The sequence below is a fragment of the Bos indicus x Bos taurus genome, chromosome 10, assembly GCF_003369695.1.
Source record: "Bos indicus x Bos taurus breed Angus x Brahman F1 hybrid chromosome 10, Bos_hybrid_MaternalHap_v2.0, whole genome shotgun sequence".
Lineage (NCBI taxonomy): Eukaryota > Metazoa > Chordata > Mammalia > Artiodactyla > Bovidae > Bos > Bos indicus x Bos taurus.
In genome coordinates, this window is record NC_040085.1 from 84,917,221 (window position 1) to 84,944,525 (window position 27,305).

Sequence of the window (27,305 nt, forward strand, 5' to 3'; positions counted from 1 at the left end):
CTCAGAGTTCCCTCAACATGCCTGGCTCTTGGTGCGTGGTGGATACCCAGTATGCATTTGTAAAATAAATAAGAATAAATGCACACGCCATGCATTCTCTCATTTCTGTTTCTTTGACTTGGGTTTGAAGGTCACTGATGGCCTAGGTAAGGAGAGTTCCCTGTGGTTATTGAGGCAGAACTCCAATATCAGGAATTGAGGACTTACCAAAAGATGAGAAAGTAAAGACAATAAGCCAAGACAATTTACACTGTTGTGGAAAGATCATATTTTTTAGAGAGAGATGATGGATTTTCCTGATGGAAGCTTCTTGAAAATTAAAATCAGATGGCCCAATGATTTTGCAATGAGGGAAAATTCTCCGTATTTCTACTACTGGAAAGAATATAAAAGATAAGTAGTCTGTTTGCTGGAACTCAGTAGTCTGAAATTCCTCAAGGACCAGATTTTAATTATCATTGTATTCCCTGCAGTTCTTAGCTCAGAGCTTAGTGAATACTAGGTGCTCAGTTAAAGTTCTCTGGATAAATTAACATATAAAAACACATAAATAATGTGATGGCTAATTCTTCTTATTCAGAGGATAACCAAAGGGAGAGGAGTAAGGAGGAAAATAACAGTAAAAGATGGAAATTGGAGAAAATATATCAATTTGCTACATTTCATACTTAACCCTTTATGAAGATACATAAATTGTTGGTGATAAGTGACTGAATGAATGAGCAAATGAATTAAGCATTAGGCAGAAAAGAAAATATTCAGCATGCCCACAACCATCTGAATTACTGGGCTATTTTAATGATCAAGGGGTCTTTTTGGTGGCAGTATGCTTGTTTAGCAGAAGTGTTAGTTGTTCAGTTGTGTCCGACTCTTTGTGACTCCATGGACTATGTGGCCCGCCAGGCTCCTCTATCCATGGGATTCTCCAGGCAAGAATACTGGAGTGGGTTGCCCTTCTTTAGGAGATCTTCCTGACCCAGGGATCGAATCCAGGTCTCCTGCATTGTAGGCAGACTCTTTACGGTCTGAGCTACAGTCTACGTATATTTATCAGCGTGTGGCTGATACCCATTTGCCAAGCATTTCAGAGGAAATTTAGCAGAACTGACTCTAAGCCATCTTTGAAGATACAACCCACAAATACACCCGGGAGGAGAAGAAACAGGTCACTTTTCCTACCTTCCCTTCCCCTCCCCAAAGGAAAGTGACTGCCAAAGAGTGTCATCTCTCTACTTATTTTCATTATTCAGAAGAGAGTGGGGAACCTGGTATCTTCCCCTTGTCAGCACTCAACAGGTATGATCAGTAACTGCAGCAGTTGCTCTGTGGAGGCAGGACAGATTGCCATGACTCCTTAACTTGGGTGGGAATCAGGGCATACATCATGTCATTTGCCTTGCAGGTTGTTAAAGTGATTGACGTTGTGGGTCACATCATTTTATTTTCCCTTTCTGTGGGGAAGAGTGCATAATTCTAGATCTTTTTGTTTGCAGCTTCCAAGAGTGGGGGGTACTATTACTCAACTAGAATTCTTCTCTGAGCTCCTCCTCCTTAAAAAAATGACACCACCAGTCTCCCATGCTACATCACCATTTTTGCTTTGCAGAAGAGAATGTACTGAAATAAGTAGCAAAAGAAGGGGATTCGCCTTTTTTTTTTCTTGAAGGTAAAATCTATCATATAGACTATAGCAAGTGATAGAAACTTCTTCTTTACTGTATTTTTTATTCACCGTAGCAGCCAACACTCTACCCTGGGACCAGAACACAAGCAGCAAGCATCTAACTCTGTAAAGAATCCAAATCATCTGTGGAGTAGCAAGTATCTTTTTTCCTATACAAAGACCCATCTTATGGTCTAAAGTGCCTCTAAAGTTTTAGGTTGGTGTACATGGCACTGATGGTAAAGAACCTGCCTACCAATGCAGGAGACGTAAGAGATGCAGGTTTGATCCCTGGGTTGGGAAGATCCCCTGGAGGAGGGCATGGCAACCCACTCCAGTGTTTTGCCTGGAGAACCCCATGGACAGAGGAGACTGGAGAGCTACAGTGCATAGGGTCGCAAAGAGTAGGACACAGCTGAAGCATCTTAGCACATTCAGAAGGTCAGGCTATCCATTCTTAATTGAAATTAACTGTTAATTGGTAACTGGCCCACCTTTGCTTAGCTGAAGCATAGCTCTACATTCAGTGGTAATAATATCTAAGCTTGTGGCCCCCTCTTATTGATGTTCACTCTGCACCTTGTGCAGCCTGGGTGGAAAATGGATAAATCTAGACATTTGTATCCATAACGGGCTACTTTCCCAAAGAGGCGGGATAACTATTAATCCTACCTGAAATGTTTCCTGTCAGATTAAAATATACAATTCTAGCTATCCCTGTCGATAGAGAAAGTCTAGGAAATAACTCTTTGCAAAACAGGTTTAGTTATTCTATCCATAGCTTGGCAAGGGCAGAGTAACTGATTATTAAGAGAGAGTCTTCTGGAGTAATGATCAGACAATTCCAAGTTGGGACACCAGGTCACTTTATTTTAGGGTGCCTGGGAAAGGAAAACATAGAACAAAAATAAATCTCTATAAGTATACTTTAGTAACTGGAAACAGAAAGGACAGCTCTTTGTGTCCAGAGTAGTTTCCATCAAACTCTTGGACATTTCCAGGGGATTTTAAAAACAAAACCTACTTGAAGAAAATTATAGCACATAATTTTATTCTCCCTGTATTTGTATACAAATCTATTTTATGTTTTGCTTTTTATTATTCAGTATATACTTTCAGGAAAATGGGATATTATTTTCCCATAAATATTTACCCGTTTCTATTTTCACACGTAATTCTTTCCTCCAGTAGCTAAATCTGGTCACCATGCCGATGAGGGCAAGGGAGGAGGACAGAAGTATTAACAGGAAATTTTGATTTTCTGAGAGTCGAGCGTCATGCATTCTGGCTGTCTTTCAAGTTGAGCAGATGATATCTTACCTGAGATGAGGCAGAAGGCCAAGTACATGCTTACATTCTTTCTCTCATACTGTAGGAATATTGTTTATTTTTAAGGTAGCTTGGGTGTAGAATGCTCCCATAGGAATTTTAGTGCTTTTTAAAATTTAAGTTCAACCTACTCTGTGGATTAAAAGTGGATTCCCTAAATGTTTCTGAAGGACAAGGACCACTACCGTTTCTTTGATTTTCACTGTTTGCAGTCTTCCTCCTCTGAAATAGTCTTAATGAGTTCCCGTTTTCTCCGGGTGAACTTTTCCTCTTACCTCCTGTTTGCCCTCTCCAATCCAACTTCTTTAAAAAATAAATGTGCTGTCAGAAACTATAGCTTTGCATCACTGGGGCCTCATTGCATTCCAGAGGCAATGACTGATTGCTACACTCTAATCCCAATTTGGGGCAACTCATTCTACAGTTTTATGATTTGGCGACAGTATCTCATGAATAACAATGAAAGAATAACCTATCACTGCAGACTCCCTCACAAAGTGGTGATATGTAAATGCAAAGATAATTGCCATTTAAAAATAAAAGCTTTTTTTTTTTTTAAACCCCAATCAGTTGACAATAAAAACTAGTCAAAACATATGCATTCTTCTGCTGGCATTTTAAAAAGTTGGCTTCAGTTTTATTCATGCAAATAGGATTTGACCCTAGCATACTATTACTTAGAGAGTTCCATTGATCCATAGAGGAAAATAAAAGTAACAGGATTCCTACTTAAACACTGACCATATGCATTAGATGTAAAAAGATATCTAATAAAGGAGATGGGTACATACGCAGTTAGCGATTCAAGGATCAATTGTGCTTTTAATTACTCAGCAAATCAGGAACCTGATCTCAATTATCCAAACCATGTAGGCAGGTCTTAATTCTTATGGCGAAAATGTTCTGGGTAGTTGGAATAATTAGGAATCACAGATAATCCCAAGCCCTTATGGCAACAATTCATTAGCATCTCCTTCCTTAGAGAAATGGTTTTATAAGAGCTACAAATCATTACTAAACTGCCTGGCTTATGTTTCCTCTCCTTTGATTATGCTGCCACAATCTCCGGGGAGGGCCACGCAAAGCAGTGAAAAAAGCCCACAGCGAGGAAAGGAGAAAGGGACCGAACCTCAAGGACAGGTCACAGCTATCTCAGCAGGCTCCATTTACAGCACAGGGCTAGCAGTGGTGAACCCGTCTGGCAGAAGAGCTGAACACAGGACTTTTATCATTCTGTTTCAAAGAGCATTGAGCAGTTCACCTACAGAAAAAGGTGTGTGCCGAACCAGGTGACAAGGGCCCAGACTACGAACACGAATAATTTCTAGTTTAGTAACCGTAAAGAGGCAGTATGTTTCAGGAGTTCTTTTTTCCGTATTTTCTGCCTTCCATCAATTAGCCTCAGTAATACCAGCGTGTAAGATTCTCAGTTATACTCAAGCTGGGGAAAATTGCAGCCCTCTTCCACTTTACCTTTCTCCTCATTGTTCTTTTTTTTTTTTTTTTTTTTTTACCAGTATTTTGTGCTAAGTTGCCTCAGTCATGTCCAACTCTTTGAGACCCCATGGACTGTAGCCTGCCAGGCTCCTCTGTCCATGGTGTTCTCCAGGCAAGAATACTGGAGTGGGTTGCTACTGCATGTCTCCAGGGGATCTTCCCAACTCAGGGATCGAACCTGCATCTCTTAAGTCTCCTACATTGGCGGGCAGCTTCTTTCTCACTAGTGCCAGCTGGGAAGCCTGATGCCTTATCAGTCACAACCTGGGCTGAGCTATAATCCGTCACAGACCAGGTTCCCAACTTGAGTCACTTCTGACTTCAGATTCACTGGGTTTCTTGAATCATCCTTCCTTTTATCTTCAAAATTTCATTTGTACAACATCAAGATGAATGTCTTCCAGGTCCTGTCTTCGTGTTCTCCATTTCAGTAAGAATCTGGAAGACTCAAAGCCGTCTTCATCATTCTCTCTGTGTGTGTCTCTCTTTCCCTGTCCCTCTCCCTTTCTCTCTCTTTCTCAGCAGTGTGTCAAAATCTATGCTGTTTATGTAGTCAGCAGTCACTTTCATCAGGATGTTACAAGTACATTTCCCATGATGGAGAAATGAAACCCTGTTTAGTGATGCCGAGGAGGACATAGATTCACAGTCAGTTATGAGGAGGGGCTTTCCCCTCTCAGAGGCATTCTCTTTGGCCAAGCACAAAGCTTGTAGAGAGCACATGTGGAAAAGTGAGGGGGGAAGGGGTGTAGATTCAGCTACTGGGACACCTAGCTTGTCAATCTAGGCAGTCAGTATGTAACAAACACCACAAGCCCATGGTTGATGTATTCTGAAATCTCACCAAAAAATAATGCCTGCCTGCCTTCCTTCTTCCTTCCTACCTCCTTTCATTCCTTCTTTCTCTGTTTTCTTCCACAAGTACTTCTTGAGTACTATTTGAAACACTCTGAGCAGTGCTAATAAAATAGAAAAAAATAAACTCAGACCTTGACCTGGAGCTTTCAGTCCAATAGGAAAATTACACAATTACAAAAGTCAAAAGAAAAAATAAAACTGGCACATCCCGATGTCAGCTGTAACTACTGTAGTCTAGGGTCTGGGTGGTCTAAAGTCTTCTTTAGTCAAGAAAGACTTCCCTATGGAAGTGGCTTTCAAAGTGAGACTTACGGGATGAATGAGTTAATGGACAAATGCACAACAGGAAGGTGATGAGGAAATGGGAAATAGCCTTTCAGGTAAAGAAAAATGGATACAGAGAAGACTCAGAGAGCAGGACTCCTTTGAGAAACAGAAATGAGCTTTGTCCAACTGTGGCAGAAGGTGCAAAGGAATAAAAAGAAGAGTGATGAGGCTTTAGATGTAGGCAGGAACCAGGTCATGATTATTCTTGTCATCTGTGTTGATGATATAAAACCGCAGGCCATAAAATTCAGACATGAAAGGTATCTGACTCTCTTTTACTTTAACTCAGCCTATGTTAACATTTCGAGCACTACAGTAAAAATTGCCTAGCTGTTTACCAAATCTGTTTCCCCTTCCTCCTAGACATGTAACTAAGCCATGTTTTTCAGTCTTCTTTGCAATTAGTTGTGGCCATGTGTCTGAGTTTTGGCCCATAGAAAAAGAGAAGTTTCTTCCAGTCTCAGCCAATCGAAACCTCCCATATAATCTTCCTCCTTCTTCCACTGTCAGACAGCTAGTAATGATGCCCAAGGTGACCTTGGAAGTTATGTAGAAACAGCATCACTCCCCTGCCACACACACATACACTCTCACATTGAGAGGATGTTGTGAACAATTATGTTTCTACTGCACTAAGCCTTTGCAATGTGGATGCTTCTCTGTTACAGCACAGAGTCTCAAAATGTGTTCTGAGAGCAACAGCTGTAGTACCTACCACCTCGAAACTTATAAGAAATGCAATTATTGAGCCCCATTCGAGACTTACCTACACACTGAATTAGACACTCTAGAGGCAGGGCCAGCAATCTGTGGTTTATATATAAGCCCACCAGGTGATTCTGATATGGGTTAAAATTTGAGAACACTCTTTATATGTTTTCCATTATCTTAACCCACCCCACCTGGTGACAGAAATGAAGCTCAATTAATTCAAGGAGGTCAAAACCAATTCAGCATGTCCTTAATCAGTTCAACCTGCCTACACTGCCAATGCGTAAGATTTCTGGACCTTGTTTATGATCTATTAACCTGTGGTATTCTTTGAAACTTCTATTCTTTCTTTTCTTCCTTCCTTTCTTGATTTCCTCCTTCCTTCCTTCCATTCCTTCTTTCTTTTCTTCCTTCCTTTCTTGATTTCCTCCTTCCTTCCTTCCATTCCTTCTTTCTTTTCTTCCTTCCTTCCTCTCTTTCTCTCTCTCTCTTTCTTTCTTATCCTTGATTGGCTCTGGTTGTTTTTCCATGATGAATGGTCCTTTTTTTCCCTTACATCAACCTGTTCATATCAGGTCTCTAGCTACTTTTGAAATCATCCTTTACACACCTTTAGGCTAGCGTCAGGGAAATTCACATTCCCACATTGCTGTTTCTCCTCCACGTTTCCCTCCCTATGTCACACAGGTGATCCCTTTAAGGTTTTCACCTTCCTCAGGTTCTTCCTGGGGTGACATACGGGTGTTCTGGACTCTCAAGTTTTAGTCTCTTTCTCCAGCCAGATTTACCTAATGGAGGGGCAGTTCTAAACATATGGTTTCTTTTTTAAGTATTTCAGCAAATTTTCCTTCTGTGGCCTGTTATGGGGCTAGGAAAACTGGCTTTTAAATATGGTGATGGTTTCTGCATTTTGCTAAATCTATTCTCCATAGTATAAAATTTGTCTGATTTTTGTGTTTGTTTTTATGTTTGTAGTTGTTTTATATATAGATATAGATATGCTCTTGTTTTTGCTTGACGCAGCCATGATTCTCTTCACTTTCTCCTAAGAAAATTATTCTCATGAATTTTCAATCAGATTTCATAGTTCAAAAAGCTTAGCTACACTTCTGAATATGCCTTATTTTAGCAATCCTTTAAATTTCTTCATTATTTCTACTGAGTTTTCCACAATAATTTTTCTCCCTGCATATACATGTATTAATGGATGCTTATCTGGGGTCTTTTCTATTTTTCTGTCGTCATTTTCTTGTGGTAAGAACACTTGAAATGAGATCAACATCTTGAATGAATTTTTAAAGGTACAGTACATCACTGGTGACGGTAGGTACAACAGTGTATAGAAATCATCCAGAACTTATTCATCTTTCTTTTTTTTTTTTTTCTAGTTTTATTTTATTTTTAAACTTTACATAATTAGTTTTGCCAAATATCAAAATGAATCCGCCACAGGTATACATGTGTTCCCCATCCCGAACCCTCCTCCCTCCTCCCTCCCCATACCATCCCTCTGGGCCGTCCCAGTGCACCAGCCCCAAGCATCCAGCATCGTGCATCGAACCTGGACTGGCAACTCGTTTCCTACATGATATTTTACATGTTTCATTGCCATTCTCCCAAATCTTCCCACCCTCTCCCTCTCCCACAGAGTCCATAAGACTGTTCTATACATCAGTGTCTCTTTTGCTGTCTTGTACACTGGGTTATTGTTGCCATCTTTCTAAATTCCATATATATGCGTTAGTATACTGTATTTATGTTTTTCCTTCTGGCTTACTTCACTCTGTATAAGAGGTATCAAAAATAGTCACATTCATAGACTCAAAGCCAGGGCTAAGGGGGAAATAGGGAATTACTAAATTAATAGATAAAGTTTCAGTAATACCCTATTTCCCCCTTAGCCCTGGCTTTGAGTCTATGAATGTGACTATTTTTGATACCTCTTTTAAGTAGAATTATACTGTGTCCATCCTGTCATTATTTCATTTATCATAAAGTCTTCAAGTTCCATCCATGTTGTTGGTATTTTGGTGTTTCCTTCTTTTCTAAGGCTGAATAATAATATTTTCTCATGTATACACTAACTTTTTGCCCACTTCACTCACCAATGGACATTTAAGCAGTTTCTTGGCTATTATGAGTAGTGTTGCAGAGAACCAGGGGATACAGACATCTCTCTGAGATAATTATTTCATTTCCTTTGAGAAAATACCCACAGGGGAATTGGTATCTTATGGCAGTTCTGTTTTTAATTTTAAAGGAAAGTCCATATAGTTTTTTTTTTTTAATTTTATTTTATTTTTAAACTTTACATAATTGTATTAGTTTTGCCAAATATCAAAATGAATCCATCACAGGTATACATGTGCTCCCCATCCTGAACCCTCCTCCCTCCTCCCTCCCCATACCATCCCTCTGGGTCGTGCCAGTGCACTAGCCCCAAGCATCCAGTATCGTGCATTGAACCTGGACTGGCATCTCGTTTCATACATGATATTTTACATGTTTCAATGCCATTCTCCCAAATCTTCCCACCCTCTCCCTCTCCCACAGAGTCCATAAGACTGTTCCATACATCAGCGTCACTTTTGCTGTCTCGTACACAGGGTTATTGTTATCATCTTTCTAAATTCCATATATATGCGTTAGTATACTGTATTGGTGTTTTTCCTTCTGGCTTACTTCACTCTGTATAATAGGCTCCAGTTTCATCCACCTCATTAGCATATAGTTTTTATAAAGAGTATATCAATTTATAACCCCATCAATAGTGTGCAAGATTTTAGATCTTTCCACATCCTCACCAACAGTTCTCTTTTTAATAATGGCCATTTAACAGATGTGAGGTGATATCTGTTGTTTTGACTTGTATTTTCTTGGTGATTAATGGTGTTGAACACCTTATCATATACCTGTTGACCATGTGGGTGTCTTCTTCTGAGAAATGGCTCCTCCCAGGACCTGTGGCAGGTGAGGCTGGTTGCTGGAGTCTGACCAAGTTGCTGGATCTGAGTCCATAGACATGGGGACGCTTTGGTCTATAGCTGGGACTGTGTGCAGCAAACCTGCTACAGGATGTGTGTTTGCCTTCTCAAAGCAGCTTTTCTCAGTCTTGGCCTTATTTGGAGTTCAAAACCTCCTACCTGGATCCCAAAGCTTCCACAGTCAGTTCAGTTCAGTCACTCAGTCATGTCCAACTCTTTGTGACCCCGTGGACTGCAGCACGCCAGGCCTCCCTGTCCATCACCAACTCCCGGAGTTTACTCAGACTCATGTCCGTTTAGTCAGTGATGCCATCCAACCATCTCATCCTCTGTCATCACCTTCTACTCCCACCTTCAATCTTTCCCAGCATCAGGTCTTTTCCAATAAAAGCTTCTTGATGAAAGTTTCCACAGAAGCACTTTTATTCATGATGGCTGCCAGACTGTTGTTTGCAGGGGGAGTGTAAACTAAGAATTTCCTATTTCATCATCTTTGCTGACATTATCCTCTCCAAATGGCATGTTTTACAGAAATAGAAAAAAAAAAAAATTCTGTAATTCATATGGAAACAAAGATGACTGCATATTGCAAAATCAATCCTGTGTCTTAGTCTTAATAAGCAATAACTAGGAGAACATATATGTAATATATATAATCCCAAAGATTATTATATATACATATGTATACATATATGTGTATATATATACATTTTTATTAACCAGTAGAAAAAATTTAAATATATTTTTATATATGTATATCAGTATATTAATATTTCCAACTAATCATTAGAAAAAACAAACAAACTTACCAACAGAAAAGTGAAGAGAAAGCAAAAACCATGTACAGAGAAGAAAACATATATCTCACTAATCAGTATGCTCAACCACGATCAAGTCGATCAAGATCAGCAAATCATATACACAAGATGAGCTTTGCTTGTATTTAACTGGTAAAGATGTCAGACAATTCCAGAACAGAAATCAACAGGATTTCTTATGCAGAGCTCATTGAAGGGTAAATTGGTAAAATCATGCTTCACATTCTTTAGCGTTATCTATTGTGATTGGATACCTGACAGAGTTGCTACAGCCCAGCAATTCCGCTCCTGCTTACCAAAGAGCAACTCTTGCTCATGTGTTCATGAGCCAAATTACGAGGGAATGATAAGACAAAATCTGAGAGAGGGTCACTTCTGGGAACAAGGGTAGAGGAGGTGCATATAAGCAGGTGGAGGATATTGATAAGGTTCTTGTTCTTGGAGAGTATGGGCACTCTTTACATTATTAAAAGTAAAACAAAATAAATGATGGTCTTGTGTGAAACAGTGACTGTGTGTTTCAGAAACCAAGGTTCATATAAGGTCCTTAAGAAGAAAGAAAAGTAATATTTATGGTTTTGCAATTAAAAGCTTTGGTTTCTGAAATAGTTAAGATATGTTGTTGTTATTATTAGCTTCTCTTAGCAGTTTTACTCCTCTGAGGCATTAGATAAATTCCATGGAGTAAAACAAAGTATTACTGAGAGCAAAATAAGACTTTGGCTAATATATGAAAATATTATTAATGACAAGATGTTTAGATTTATGCTGTCAAGGGCTTTTCATTTAAGCAGAATTATAGGGTTTTGTAAACCATCTTTCTATGTTAATAAGTGAACATACCCCATATTTTTCAAAAAGTCTGAGATAGAAGGATGAATTTGCATGATTAGTTACTTTCTAGTCATTTACCTTGAGACAAAGCAATTATTTCCATTTATTTGTGAAACATAAATATGTATCACCTACTTAACTTCTTCATGGACATTCAAGGAAAAAAGGAATTTTCATTCTTTCAAAGAAAGCTGAGGTACTACTGAAAAATATCAGTGAAAGAAGATCCTGATACCTAAGCAATTTAGTCAGGAATAAAGATCCTTTATAACACAGTACCAGAGTTAGTTTCACCAATCCAAATCATCGTTGGTAGTAGCTTTTATCCAACAGGTGACTCAGCTGTAAAGAATCTGCCTGCCAATGCAGAAGACACAGGAGATGTGGGTTCAATTCCTTGATCGGGAAGATCCCCTAGAGAAGGAAATGGCAACCCACTCCAGTATTCTAGCCTGGGAAATCCTATGGACAGAGGAGCCTGGCAGGCTATAGTCCATGGGGTTGCAAAGAGTCAGACATAACTTAGCAACTGAGCACATATGCACACACGCTTATCCAACAACGTGGATAACATCCAACATCTTTAGACTGTAAGCTATTACATTTAATAAAGAATATTTTCTTTTTATGTGTTTTTGAAGCATTAAAACAGTATTATTCTTCAATTTGGAAGATAGAGGAAATATTATAGAAATGTAACTAGAGGAAAAAATACGACTTAATAATCTCCTGACAATTATTAGGTGATGAACATGATTTTGAGAAATACTAATTGTATATCCTCACTGGTAAATGCCTGACTATATTAATTCAAATTATTAAAGCTGAGTAGAGATAATCTTCCCTTGCTGCTGCTACTGCTGCTAAGTCGCTTCAGTCGTGTCTGACTCTGTGCGACCCTATAGACGACAGCCCACCAGGCTCTGCTCTCCCTGGGATTCTCCAGGCAAGAACATTGGAGTGGGTTGCCATTTCCTTCTCCAATGCCTCAAAGTGAAAAGTGAAAGTGAAGTCGCTCAGTCATGTCCGACTCTTCGCAATCCCATGGACTGCAGCCCACCAGGCTGCTCCATCTATGGGATTTTCCAAGCAAGAGTACTGGAGTGGGGTGCCATTGCCTTCTCCAATCTTCCCTTAAACAAAGTTAATAGACAAAAGGAAATAATATGAAGTCCTAAACATAATTTTTTTAAAGGGAGTGGTTATTTATGTGATAAATGTATATTACATTTATTATGTTTTGAATAAAAGATCTAATTTGTGCTTTGTGAGATTTGACTTTTTTTTAAACATCTACATTTACAGGTTTAAAAACTACCTCTAGTTGTGAATAATTATAAGTAAATATTCAATTGTTTTGTCATTATTTTATATATTAAACAAAATAGAAAAATATTCAACAATCAGATCACATCAGATCAGTCACTCAGTCGTGTCCGACTCTTTGCGACCCCGTGAATTGCAGCACACCAGGCCTCCCTGTACATCACCAACTCCCAGAGTTCACGCAGACTCACGTCCATCAAGTCAGTGGTGCCATCCAGCTATCTCATCCTCTGTCGTCCCCTTCTCCTCCTGCCCCCAGTCCCTCCCAGCATCAGTCTTTTCCAATGAGTCAACTCTTCACATGAGGTGGCCAAAGTATTAGAGTTTCAGCTTTAGCATCATTCCTTCCAAAGAAATCCCAGGGCTGGTCTCCTTCAGAATGAACTGGTTGGATCTCCTTGCAGTCCAAGGGACTCTCAAGAGTCTTCTCCAACACCACACACAGTTCAAAAGCATCAATTCTTCGGTGCTCAGCCTTCTTCACAGTCCATCTCTCACATCCATACATGACCACAGGAAAAACCATAGCCTTGACTAGACGAACCTTTGTTGGCAAAGTAATGTCTCTGCTTTTGAATATGCTATCTAGTTTGGTCATAACTTTCCTTCCAAGGAGTAAGCATCTTTTAATTTCATGGCTGCAGTCACCATCTGCAGTGATTTTGGAGCCCCCAAAAATAAAGTCTGACACTGTTCACTGTTTCCACTGTTTCCCCATCTATTTCCCATGAAGTGATGGGACTATTCAGCAATAGGGAATTATTTATTTATGCAACATCATTAAAATAATGCAATTAAAATAATGATTAGCCTTTGCAATACTGCTTTAAATCATTTTAAAGACATTAAAATTCATGTAAACAATTTATCAGTATAAGCAAAAGCTTATGACATAATATTAAGTTTAAAAAGATGTAATAAGTAATTAATGACAATTAGGTACAGCCATAATAAATAAAAAATGACTAGAAGGCAAGTGTATTATGTTTAATTATTGCCATTGTTTTTGTGTTGAGATAACAAGTAGTAGTTTTCCGTATTATCAATTTTTTTTTTTTACAGAAATTGCAACTACCATGATAAACCTCCTTGTGGAAAAAATCTCTGTTCATATCATTCATTGTTATCTTATAATAAATTTGTGTAACTAGGTGTATTAGATCAAGGAATGTTTTCAAAACCTACCTAAGCCAATTGCTCTACAGAAACATTTGTACAAATGTACAATTCAACAGGCTATAAATAAGGATGCACCCATTCTAATTTTTAAAAAGAAACTATGGTGACACAAACCATCAATATTTGAGCCTCTTTTCTCCCCTCCAAAGTGGCTCCAAGATACCATGGTATTTTATGATTACTGTGGAAAATATGTGAAAAAACTGAGAGCATGAAGTCACATGCTGCTACTTCTAAGTATCGTAATAACAAGTGCATTTGGAAATTGCCCCAAATTTTCTCTGATTAGGAAGCTTTGTCGAGATCCCTAGGAAATATAATCCCCACTAGTTTATGTAGTCACGGTAAAGAAAGTCCTGACAGCTCTGAGACCACTCTGCAATTATCACCCTTTGAAGACCACTTCTGTTCTCTATGGGCTACGTAGTTATGTCTTATTTTTCTCACTGTTGAGAAGTGTTCTTATTTTTATTCAATTTTGTCTGGTTTTCTCATGCTAATGTTTAAATATTTCATAAAATTTTAGCTAGGATTTTAGTTAAATCTTTTAATAAACTATAGGATTTTTTTAAAGGTAATCACAATACAACTACTGATCCTCTGAGTTATTCTGCTAGTTATTCCTTGGAAACTGGCAGAAAACTTTCTTATACAAAATGAGAGGTTCAGCTTTCTTTTTATTTAATTTTTGGGTTTCATTGTAAGTTGTAACACTTTGCTTTGGACATTGCTGCCTGAACTCTTCTCTAAGTGAAACACATATAATGTAGATGTTAAGGAGGCATGATGAAGTCTGGAACCAGAATACCTAGATTTGATTCTTTCTCTTTATGCAGCTGTCGTTCCCTCATCTAATGTGAGCATAATAATAGTAACTGCCTCACAGGGTTTTTATGAGTTTAAATAAGATAACTATGCATAAAAATTTTAATAATTTATATATATATCACTAAGAAGGTGCCAAGAACCATTCCATTTATCATCATTATCACTATCACTATCTTATGGTAGGAAACCTTCATAATAGTAGACCTCAAACCATGGAGAGTGGTTATATATTTTTTAGTTGGATAATTGTGCTTTACAATGTTGTGTTGGTTTCTGCCATCTAATAATGAGAATCAGACATAAGTGTGTGTGTGTATATATATATATATATATATATAAAACCTCCATCTTGAGCCTCCCTCTCCCCCCAACCCACCATCCTACCCCTCTAGATTGTCACAGAGCACCAGGCTGAGCTCCCTGTGTCATACAGCAACTTCCCACATATTTTACACACAGAAAGAAAAAAAGTGAAGTCACTCAGTCATGTCCGACTCTTTGCAACCCCATGGACTGTAGCCTATAAGGCTCCTCCGTCCATGGGATTTTTCCAGGCAACAGTGCTGGAGTGGATTGCCATTTCCTTCTCCAGGGGATCTTCCCGACCCAGGAATCAAACCGTGGTCTCCCACATTGCAGGCAGATGTTTTATATATATTTTAATGTTACTCAAGAGTGGTTTTAAATGAAGATTCTTGGGTCCCACTCTCCAAGCTTGTGAGTTAGTATGTGGGGGCAGGGGGGGTGGGACCCAGGTGTTACTAACGTAAGTGGTCAACAGACAGCATTTTGAGACATTCTGAACTTGTGACTTGTTTGAGGGGAAAAAATTCATCTCTCCTATTTTTATTTTTTTTAACCATTCAATCACACAAAAGTGGAAACAGCCAGAAAAACTGTTTCAAGAAGGCAACTTATTTCCAAATTGTTCATCCCAGGTTAAAGGTAAACAACTGTCGATTCCCTTCCAAATAGTACATGTATTGGAGGGTGTTTTGCTTTCTCTCCTGATGGTTTCCTTCATGGAATTTCATGGTTCTGTGATGCCATGTGTTGGTGGTAGATTGGAACAGAAAGAGTGAACCCAAGGCAGTGAACCCAACAGAAAGCACCAGAACAGAGCTCAGGACTGGAATACTGATGCTGCATGGCCTAGGCACATATGCTGGGTTCATCACTTGAGTTCGCTGTGCTTATTTTACTAAGTCTGTAAAATAGGAAACTAATAATATCTAACTTATAGATTTGTTGTAAAAATTAATAATGGGACTTTGAAATAGTATGACTCAAAGTGCATTTTAATTAATCTTCGTCCAGCTGCCTTCCTCCCAAAAGGTTGGCCGTCATCGATCAAATAATGTGTCCTATCTCTTCTTCTCCCCAGGCAAAGATGCTGCATGTGATACAGAATGCAAATTATGAAAGGAAACATGGAACACTGGTCAAGCAAAATGTATTGCTCTGCCTGCAATTTCCCCTTCTCTACTTCAGATATTAAAAACTAATTCTCTAAGTTATTCATTGCTGGCAGAGATGATTAATTTAATCTTTATAGATAAAGTAAAATGTTTGGACGAAAGGAGCAAATACTCTGCTGAGGCTAATTGTAAGGCACATTCGGGTGAATAATTCATTGTGTGCAGTATAATGATATCATAGATGGTTAGCCAAGAACAAACATCAATTCTATAAAGAGAATTAAACTAAAACCAAGTCCATTTGGCAGCAGAGGACGAATATAGTCCTTATGGCCAATATGGATCTTGTTTTCATAAATCCTACCAGGACTCAGGAAGATTCCATTATTACCAATTTATGATAACCTATCATGTGTGCCTTTATTTCTCAGTATAAATTCTCCACATTAAGTAAAACATTTAAAGTCATCCCCTGGTGTTTAGAAATGTATTACAGTAAGACAGGCAATGGAAAAAAAATATCCCACGCTGCTACTAAGTTTGGTGGCTACAGGCATGTGACAATCTCCTTGAGCTTTCACTTTCTTAGCACAGAAACAGGAAAGCAAACATCAGGTTGTTGCAAGAAAAACATGCTTTATTTAAAGCATCATTTCATGTAATGCTGGTCTCACAGCAAATATTTGATCAGAGAAAAATCTGGAGACAGATCAGCATATATGTGCATATGTATATATAAGTACATGTACATATTACAAATAACATATCTATTTATTCTCCTATCATCCAGCCAACTTCACATTTACCATTCAGCCCTGTTCATTCCTTTCTTCAAGGTATTTTCCTCTTCCTCTACATGTCTTATAATCCTCATCAACAAAAAGAATACAGATGGAAAGGTTCTATTTCTCATTAGTAGTTAAAAATGCAAATTATAGCACCTTGGAAACTAGGATTAAAAAAATAAATAACATGAGCTGATGTGGCGAAGATAAATCAGTTCCTTCGTAACCAATACAGTACAATCTTTTTGTAAAATAATATCTCAAAAGTAAGAGCCATAAATGTGCTAATAACCCAGCCTCTCTTCTCTAAAAGTATATCCAAAGAAACTACTGGAAACAAAAATTTAGTGGCACAGTTAATATCTTCATGTGTATTACACTGTATTTACATATATAAATGTAAAATACCAAAATTAAAATGAACAAACGGCCCAGAGAAGGTTTGTGTTGTTTTTGACACAAACAATGGAATGTTACAAGCCATTAAAATGGTAATAACATAACATAAAAATATGCAAAACATGAATATTTATGACAATGTAAATACAAACGATAAGTGAATGTGTTAGTCATTCAGTCGTGTCCGACTCTCTGAGACTCCATGGACTGTAGCCCACCAGGCTCCTCTGTCTATGGGATTTCCCAGGCAAGATTATTGGAATGGGTAGCTGTTTCCTTTTCCAGGGAATCTTCCGGACCCAGGGATTGAACTGAGGTCTCCTGCATTGCAGGCAAATTCTTTACCATCTGAGCCACCAGGGAAGCCCTTTATGACTGTTTAAACTATGTATATGTGAAAGGTAAAACAAAAAATTTGAGCTTTCAATAGGTAGAATTACAAGCAATTTTTGCAATCACAACTTTTCAAAATTTTTAAATCTTGGCTTTTTCTTTATGGAAAAACGAATTTTTATAAAAGTGTGATCTACTCTGCAAAGTCTTCGCAATGTACAGACAAAATATGCATTTTCTTCTCTTTCTAAAAATAGTACCATTTAGTTTTAATGCTTATTCTGGATATTAATCTCTTCCTCGGAAAGCCTTTAAGCCCTTTGAGGACAAAGGTTTGGTAATTTCCACTTTAAAAATATCTTACAACATCGAGCTCAGGCTAAGAATTCAGTGAAGAAAAGTTGAAGAGAATTGTGAACAAATCCCTGGGTTGGAAATGGCTACCCACTCCAGTATTCTTGCCTGGAGAATTCCATGGACAGAGGAGCCTGGCGGGGTACAGTCCATAGGATCACAAAGAATCAGACACGACTGAAGCAACTTGGCACACACACACACAGATGAGTTACAAAAGTATTGCTAATACAATTAGATAAAAAATCGATATATTAATTGGGAACTGGTTAAGCAAATCAAAGCGACCAGTTCCTGCGATAGAATATGGGATGGAAATGCCTCTGGGGCTTGGTTCTCTAGACCCCTCCAGGTTCATCTTCCTGTTTCTGTTGAAGTCTGGTTTCACTAGCGCCTCATCTCCTGCAGCTGTTCTTTCTGTACTACACTCTTTCAGATGTACTCATGTCGTCGATTTTTTCCCAAACACCATTCATACAAGCCATCTGTGTATTGGATTTATGAAAGATCTGGCAAAATTGATAAACACACACACAATGGAAACTTTTGAGTATCGAATATTAGACACTGTTTGTATCAGCCAGGATCAAGTTAGGAAAACAGAAAACACACTAGATATTCTAACAGAGAAAAATGGAATATAGGGAATAAAGAGGAATTGGAGGCAAGCAACTGAATGTACAAATGAACAATGGCCTATTTATATATGACAATATAACTCTCACCGTCAACCTCTGATAGCAATCAGCCGAGAATGATCAGGACTTAACCAATGACTGCCAGCTTCCCCATCTTTTTTTTTTTTTTTAACCATCCCTTTTGGGGAGCATAGCCTAGCCTCAGCCAAATGTCCTTCCACAAACATTCACCTCAGACACCTTGCCTCCAGCTTGCCTGCCTCCAGCTTCTGTATTCCAACAACCTCCAATCAGAGCATGCCCCAAAGCTCCCTTTTTTCCTTCCACTCTAAAGATTTCCCACACTCCACACTGCCTTTGAGTCTCTGCCAAGTGCAAGTGATGACGACTGACTCTTGCTATGTAAAAAGCGCTGAATAATCAGTCTCTGTTTGCTCTTTGTTTGGGGTGTCCTTTATTTCCACAGTGAAATAAAAAGAGGTTACACTGAGCTGATACAAACATTACAAACACTGCAAGCAGTCACTACCCCTTAAGGCTGGAGGGGAAAAAAAAAATGGCTATCAGGACCTAGTAGCTCAGACCCAACAAGGTTGGGAGAGACCATGTGACTGATGCAGGCACATTAGTATCTGGGAGATGGTAGGGCTCACCTCAGAGCTGAGCCTGTTACTGAATCCAAGCTAGTTCTCCTCGCCCCAGAACAGGCCGCTGAATCCAAAAGATGAGGTGCTGAGGCAGGGAAGGGACTTTAATCAGGGAGCCGGCAACTAGCCCCTCAGAATAACTACCTTATCCAGGCCTGGATGCCAGGTTCTTCTATAGACCAAAGAGAAAGAAACAATGAGGAGCTGAAGTCAAAAGGCAGAATTGAGAGGGAGAGGCAGTGGGGAAGTAAAGTGAAAGGGTATCAGTCTTGGAAACATCGCCACGGGAATGGCCAACCTCTGGAACGGGTGTGTGGCTCTCTTCTCTTCCCAGGTGGGCAGGGACAGTCTCTCCCTTGAGCTAACCTAAGGCACATTTAGGTTACAGTCCAGCAGAGGGGCAGGGTCCTCCAGGCAAGCCACTGAAATATGGTTATAATCACGAAAGCAATGAAAAGCAAGTCAAAGAAAGTTTCCAGCATAGGTCGGAATTGGCTTCCTCCCTGCAGCAAGCCTTCTGGGGAAAGGATGCTGAGGCTCCAGTGCTCACACACCTGAGAAGGTGCAGTGAGGCTGGTTCTGGAAGTGCCAAAGGATACAGACAGAAGCCAGTGCCTGTGCTGTCTCTCCATGGGCTGAACAAAGGCACTTTAGTTTAGTCTAGCAGTTCAGTTTAGTTTACAGCCTAACAGAGTCTGACAAAGGATAGAGACTGAAGCAAGTGCCTTTACTGGAGTGAAGGTCTTAGGGGGATGCTTACAGAAACAGCAGATGGGCTCCGAGGACAAGAATAGCAAGCAAAGAGGAAGGAGCGTGTCCAGGGCTCATTCTGGCAGTACCTAACGGACAAGGGAAAATGTACTTTGTGGCATCCAGGCATCAGCTTAGCAAAGCAGGGTATAGAAGGGCGACAAAGGAGACAATCACTTAGTAATTAACATAGCGTGTGTGAGTCACTCAGTCACGTCTGACTCTTTGTGACCCCAAAGACTATAGTCCACCAGGCTCCTCTGTCCATGGAATTGTCCAGGCAAGAATACTGGGGTGGGTTTTCATTTCCTTCTCCAGGGCATCTTCCTGACCCAGGGATCAAACCTGGGTCTCCTGCATTGCAGACAAACTTTTTACCATCTGAGCCACCAGGGAAGTAATTAACATACTTCCATCTAAAAGAATTTTAACCACCCAAAACCCACCTTTTTGCTTTTTCCCCCCATTGTTTTTTTTTTTTTTTTCCCCTCATAGCTTCCTGGGTCATCTTTATTTTCTCCAACCTCACAATAAACCTTTTCTTACTCTATATCCTTTAAAACAATGTCCTGGGAGACTCACCTTTTGCATCCTAAACAGCCAGTGGTGGTAGTTCACTGCACGAAAAGCCTTTAACCACTCCCTTGGGAGACAGAAACAGCGGCCACCACTAGGGATTTCTAAAAGGCTGTTTGTCCTTGTTGACCTTGTTATGCACGTTTCCGTGATATCTGTGCATATGTGCTGGCAGATGCTAGGGTGACTGCGAGGTGATGTTTCTAGAAGGAGGTGGGCATCTTGCTGCATCTCACCATGGGAAAAGGCATGTTGACAAAGGTAAGTGCCAGATGATTCGGTGGCTAGGGAGGCTGAAGGTAGGCAGACACAGAGAATGAAGTCAAGGTCCCGGAAATTTGGAGATTCCTTACCTACGGAAGAAAGTTTTCTTATATTTACTTTTTTAACTAATACACTTTCCAGAAGTAACATATGTTCATTGTAAACAACAAAACACTAAGTTACTGAGTGAAGAAATAAAAAGTCCTTCCTCATCCTCCGCTATGTCCATCTCCCTGGTATGCCCACTCTTCACTGCTTACTGTGCAATCTCTTTGACTTTATGTGTGGTTCCCTCCCATACTGACTATGAGTTTGGCCACATGACTTGCTTGCCACTGAGATAATAGCAAATCTGACCCAAGTAGGAAATTGACAAAGACTTCTGCAGTTACATTTGCCTCTCTTCCTGGACACCCTAACTACCCCTGCCATTCCAGAAGGTACCCTGACATGAGTGTAAGCTCATTCTAGATGATTCGTCTTCAGCTGAGTGAGAACAACTTCCAAACTAACTCACCAAATCATGAGAACTATCAAATGCTTTGAGTAACTGAGCTTTGAAACGGTTGGTTGCAAAGTAAAAGTTAGCTCATAGAGTTCAGTCAGTCAGTTCAGTCGTGTTCGACTCTTTGCAACCCCATGGACCACAGCATGCCAGGCTTCCCTGTCCATCACCATCTCCTGGAGCTTGCTCAAACTCATGTCCATCGAGTTGGTGATACCATCCAAGCATCTCATCCTCTGTCATCCCCTTCTCCTCCTGCCTTCACTCTTTCCCAGTATCAGGTTCTTTTCCAATGAGTTAGTTCTTCACATTAGGTGGCTAAAGTATTGGAGCTTCAGCATCAGTCCTTCCAATGAATATTCAGGACTGATCTCCTTTAGGATGGACTGGTTGGATCTCCTTGCAGTCCAAGTGACTCTCAAGAGTCTTCTCCAACACCAGTTTAAAACAATTTAAACAACAGTTTAAAAGCATCAGTTCTTTGGCACTCAGCTTTCTTTATAATCTAACTCTCACATCCATACATGACTACTAGGAAAATCATAGCTTTGACTAGAAAGATCTTTGTGGCAAAGTAATGTCTCTGCTTTTTAATATGCTGTCTAGTTTGGTCATAGCTTTTCTTCCAAGGAGCAAGTGTCTTTTAATTTAATGGCTGCAGTCACCATCTGCAGTGATTTTGGAGTCCAAGAATATAAAGTCTGACACTGTTTCCACTGTTTCCCCATCTATTTGCCATGAAGTGATGGGACTGGATGCCATGATCTTAGTTTTCTGAATGTTGAGTTTTAAGCCAACTTTTTCACTCTCCTCTTCCACTTTCATCAGGAGGCCCTTCAGTTCCTCTTCATTTTCTGCCACAAGGGTGGTGTCTTCTCCGTATCTGAGGATAATGATATTTCTCCTGGCAATCTTTGATTCCAGCTTGTGCATCATCCAGCCTAGCATTTTGCATGATATACTCTGCACATAAGTTAAATAAGCAGCCTGACAGTATGCAGCCTTGACATACTCCTTTCCCAATTTTGAACCGGTCTGTTGTTCCATGTCTGGTTCTAACTGTTGCTTCTTGACCTGCATACACATTTCGCAGGAGGCAATTAAAATGGTCTTGTATTCCCATCTCTTTAAGAATTCTAATATTAAATTACTCTTGCATTTCTGAGATAAATGCTACTTAATCATTCTATATTATTTTCCAATACATTGCTGTGATCTATTAGTGGTATTTTATTTGAGATATTGCACCTGTGTTCACAAATTAAATCATTCAATTGTGTTATTTTCTTATTCTCTCCTTATATACACTTGATAAAACTAAAGATTGATACTAACTCCTTTATCCTTAATAGTCTAAAATCTGAAAATGATACCTAGGTAGAAGGTGTTATGTTTGTTTGTGTCTGTTTACCTGGGTGTGTTTTGTTCTGCCAATGGCCTAGCTATACCAAACTCAGCCAAATCTTCTCATTTATCGTCTATATCTATCAATCATATATATCTATATAGCTACCATTGCCTCCTCAGTTTGTGAGAATAGAACTTACTCAGAAGCAGTTGCTGAAATTCCTAGTTCTGTCTTCAATGCCTCTCAATTTCTTCTTATATCTTTCTCAGCTTTTTGAGGTAAAATTTGATAATGATAGTGAATACTTACAAGGCTCTTTATGTATAAGCACTGTTCTCAGTACTTTACGTGTATTAACTCAATTTATTCTTTATAACCATCCACTTCTGGTTAGAAAACTTACACAGGGAATTGGCCTAGCTACTGGAATACTAAGAAAGCAAAATGAGAACACTGAGGTACCTAGAGGTACATGGAGGTAAGAGCTGCAGCACGTGGCTACCATCCCTATGTCTGGGAAATGTAGGAAGGTTGTCAGAACTGAGAAACTCCATAGAATTGAGGTACAGAACTCTGAGCAAAGGCGCCATCTAAGTCACAAAGGGAGCGGAGGGGTCTTGGAAATGAAATGGTGCTCACTGTGCCAGTACAGGGAGGAGACGGGAGGAGCCTGTTCTGGGGGCGCCAAGAGAAGATAGAGACTAGGGCCAATCCTTCTTCCAGAATCACCTCTGCTGTTAGAATCTGGCGTCAGGAACGACAGGCAGACAGAACATTCCTACCACTGCTTCCTGCCTCTAAGTTGCGCTTTTGTGATCTCTATTGACATGACTTTACAGGAAACAAATGGAAGAAGGAAAATAAAGTTTGCGATGCCCTAGCCCCTAGCTTCACAAAGAAGAGCATTATAGGATATATTTGGGGTTTAAAGAAGAAAAAAAGAGCTTAATGAGCACACATTTTAAAAAATATTTTTTTCCAATATCACAACAGCTTGTAGTACACACCTGGTATTCAGACCTAATCAGTCTGTTCCCAGAGTCTGTGTTCTCAACCATCGTACAATGCTGCCTCTCTGACTATAAAATTCTAAAATATACTTTGATTCTGTCTGCCAGGTTGCTAGCGTCTCTTGAACTGTGTCTTTCTTCCTATTCATCCCAGCTACAGAGTTTTATTTTAAACAGTCAATGACAGTTTTATTAAAATTTCGAAAAGTTTATTATAGTAAGAACACTTAACATGCAGCTTACCCTCTTAAAATTTTAAGTGTACAACCCAGTGATGTTAACTATAGGCACAGTGCTGTACAGTAGGTCTCTAGAAATTATCTCGTATAACTGAAACTTTATACCCATTAAATGGCAACTCCCTATTTCCACCTTCCCCAGCCCCTGGCAATCACCACTCTATACTCCCCTTCTCTGAGTATGACTACTTTAGATGACTGATATAAGTAAAGTCATGAAATATTTGTGCTTCTATGACTGGTTTATTTTGCTTAGCTTAATGTCCTCAAATTTCATTCATGTCATTGGATATGGCAGAATTTCTTCTTTTTAAAGGTGACATAATATTCCATTTTGTATATAAACAACCTTTTCTCTTCCATCATCCATCAATGAGAATTTAAGGTGTTTCCACATCTTAGCTATTTGAAAAGTGTCACAATGAACACGAGAGTACTAACACATCTTTGAGATCCTGCTTTTGAGTCTTTTGGATAAACACTCAGAAGTGAGATCGCTGGATCCTATGGTAATTCTATTTTTAATTTTTTCAGGCTCTTGCATACTCTTTTCCGCTGCACCTGGACCAATTTTCAGTCTCATCAATAGTGTGCGCAGTGATGGACACAGTGGGGGAAAGGGGAGAGTGGGAGAGATGGAGAAAGTAGTGTCAACATAGATGTATTATCAGTTGTAAGATGGACAGCTGGTGAGAATGTAGCACAGGGAGCCCAGTCTGGGGCTCTGTGGTGACCTGGAGGAATGGGATGAGTAGAGGAGATGGAGGCTGGGAAGGGATGGGATGTATGTATAATTATGGCTGATTTGCATTGTTGTATGGCAGAAACCATAAAGATTAAAGATGAAAAAATTAAAGGTGTTTAAAATTAATATAAAGATTAAAAATATATTTAAATTTGAAAATATAGAAAAAATAGTGTGCAGGGTTCTGAACTTTTCACATCCTGATGACGTGTTTCAATTTCCATCACATATTAGGCTAAGTTTAAATGGGCCAAATATTATCCTATATGTCTGCAGATACAAATTCCTCTAAACTTTCTATGATGCTTACTGTCCTAAGTTTCTATTCTCAAAATGGAGTTAATAATTTTCTCTTGAGAAACAACAAAGCATTGAATTCCTCAAATGATTGGTAACTGCCACTGAGCTGTCATCTTTGTAGCTGAAATGACTGACATCCCCACTTATGGGGAGAAATGAGATGAACCGCTGTGACCTGTGCCCTGGCAGCTTTCATTCAGAGCAGACGGGCTTGGGCTATGCCCCTTGTGCAGTGTGGTAGCCTTCAATGCTCCCCCGCTTCTTTGGCCCCAAGTTTTCATTGCAAAGCCCCGCATCCTACCCAGGGCTGACATTCCTATGCTGCTCTCTGGACTCAGAAAGTGGGATATGCAGCTCATGACCTGCTTGGTTCTCCTTTCTGATTGGCCCGTTTGATTACTCCTAGGAAATGTCTAGATCCTATTGGGTTTCCCAAAAGTTCATTTGGGTTTTCTGTAATATCTTATGGAAAAATCCAAATGAATTTTTTGGCCAATGCAATAATATCCACTAGACTTGGATATGAAGCTCCCTTGTTACTGCTTCTAACTTCTCTAAAAGAAAAACACTCTGCATGTTTTGGGAACTTTTTTTCATTATGATTTCATTTCTCTCGCTTTCCGTCTTTCAAGAATTTCTTATACATTTGGGTCCATTGAAAGTTCTGCGTATCGATCTACATGCAGGTTGTGAATTTTAAAAAGAAAATATCCTATCATTTCTAGAGATTTTGTGCAGTATGGGAAAGCTAAGTCTTCTATTTAGGATATAAATGTTCTTTTTAAAAGCAAAAATAAGATTCTGCTACTCATTATGTTTTACAATTTTTTTTTTTTGGTTCAATAAAACACAGACACATTTCCATGAAAGCACGTATATGTTATTTGAAGGCCGAGGTAGTGTTCTTGACAAATATAGACGTTCCCCTACTGGGGTCCATTTTAGTTTGTTTCAGTTTTCACTATTACAAGCAATCCTACAATAAGCGTCCTCGTGCACTTTTGAAATTATTTCTATAGAATTGATTGTTGAATGTTGATTTGTAATATCAAAAGAGAGCTTCATGGGATGTGGCTTTCAAAGAAGTAGATTTCTTCTCTACGTTTTTGTTAATACTCAACTGCATTAGCTTAGAATCCGCTTGTGCTGCCTGTTTCATTCCAGGAAGTGAAGTGGCCAGGCCCATCATCTGTAAGTATCTTCAATGAGTCAGGGAAATAGCATCAGGACAGAGGAGATTATTCAAAAGCATCACTCATTTATTCCCAGAACGGTAGAAATGGGGTTACTATATCTGTTGATAAATAAATGAAGATTTTTTTCTTCACTAAAATGTTTACTTGGCAGTATGCAGAAAATACCATGCCCTGAAGTCAAATAAGTGATTTCTAAAAATCCTCAGAAAACTTTACATGCTCCAAGAAACATTTAATCCTTTTCAACAAAGAGTTCTTTCCTTCACATCCTAAATCTCTCTTCTCAATAGAGGCAAATCTCAACATCTGTCTTCATTCCACTTTTAAACATCTTTTGCTTTCTGGACTTCTTTCCAACAATTAGCACTTCCAAGTTCCTTTACTTTCTTTTATCCTCAAGTTTAAACTCCAAAATGCCTATGTCAGAACAAACAGCTGGTAGGCCTACCAGAATAATCCTAGGTAAAAACGTCATTAATATACAATAAGCTGATTCACAGCAAATGACCAAAATATCACTAGAATTTACCAGAAGTGTGGTTTCTCTGTGAGATTTGCTATTTTCCTTAGACACTATAAGAAAGCAAAGATGAAACATAAAGAAATGAAAAGAGAAGGAAAAAAAAAGTCGCCGTGGCCAACTTTATTTTCCAAAAATGTCCACAGCCAGGTTTCTAGTCCCAGAATTTCAGAACCTTGACATTTCTCTTCCTTCAAAACAGAGAGTCTAATTTTCACCTCCTGATGTAGGTCAGCCTCTGTGACCACCCGGCACACAGAGTGCAAAAGAAGAGATGCTGTCTGACATGTGAGGCCAGGACACAAAAGGAGATACAACTATCACCTGGCACTTCCTTTCTAGAGACCCTCGTGTTTGGATCCCAGCCACCATATTTTGAGGAATATCAGCCCACATGGGGAGGCCACATTTAGTCATCTGGCTGACCAGCCTAGCTCAAGTACCAGTTGATAGCCATTAGTATCAGGCCTGCAAGTGAACAGCCTTCAGATGATGTTAGTCTCAGCCTTCCTAGTATCTTCAGATGATGCTTCTGACAACATGGGTCAGAAACAATCCATTCTTCCTGTGTGCTGTTCAAATTCCTGACACGTAGAGTTACTGAATTAAGTCTTATGAACCCTGCTGTGTCCCTAGCCCAGCTGAGGCTCTCTGCCTTGATGCCTTGGTGTGTCGGTGGGGGGAGGGGGTGTCTGTTTTCATTCGGATTCTAGTAGGCAAATATTGAAACCAAAGCTGAGATTGATGCAGTACAAGCTTTATTCAGTGGCCAAAGAATAGAGAAGTGGAAACTGAGTTCACAGATCAGCTTCTTGCCCACCTGGTGGTGGTGATTTAGTTGTTCAGTGGTGTCTGACTCTTTGCGACCCCATGCACTGTAGCCCACCAGGCTCCTCTGTCCATGGGATTTCCCAGGCAAGAATA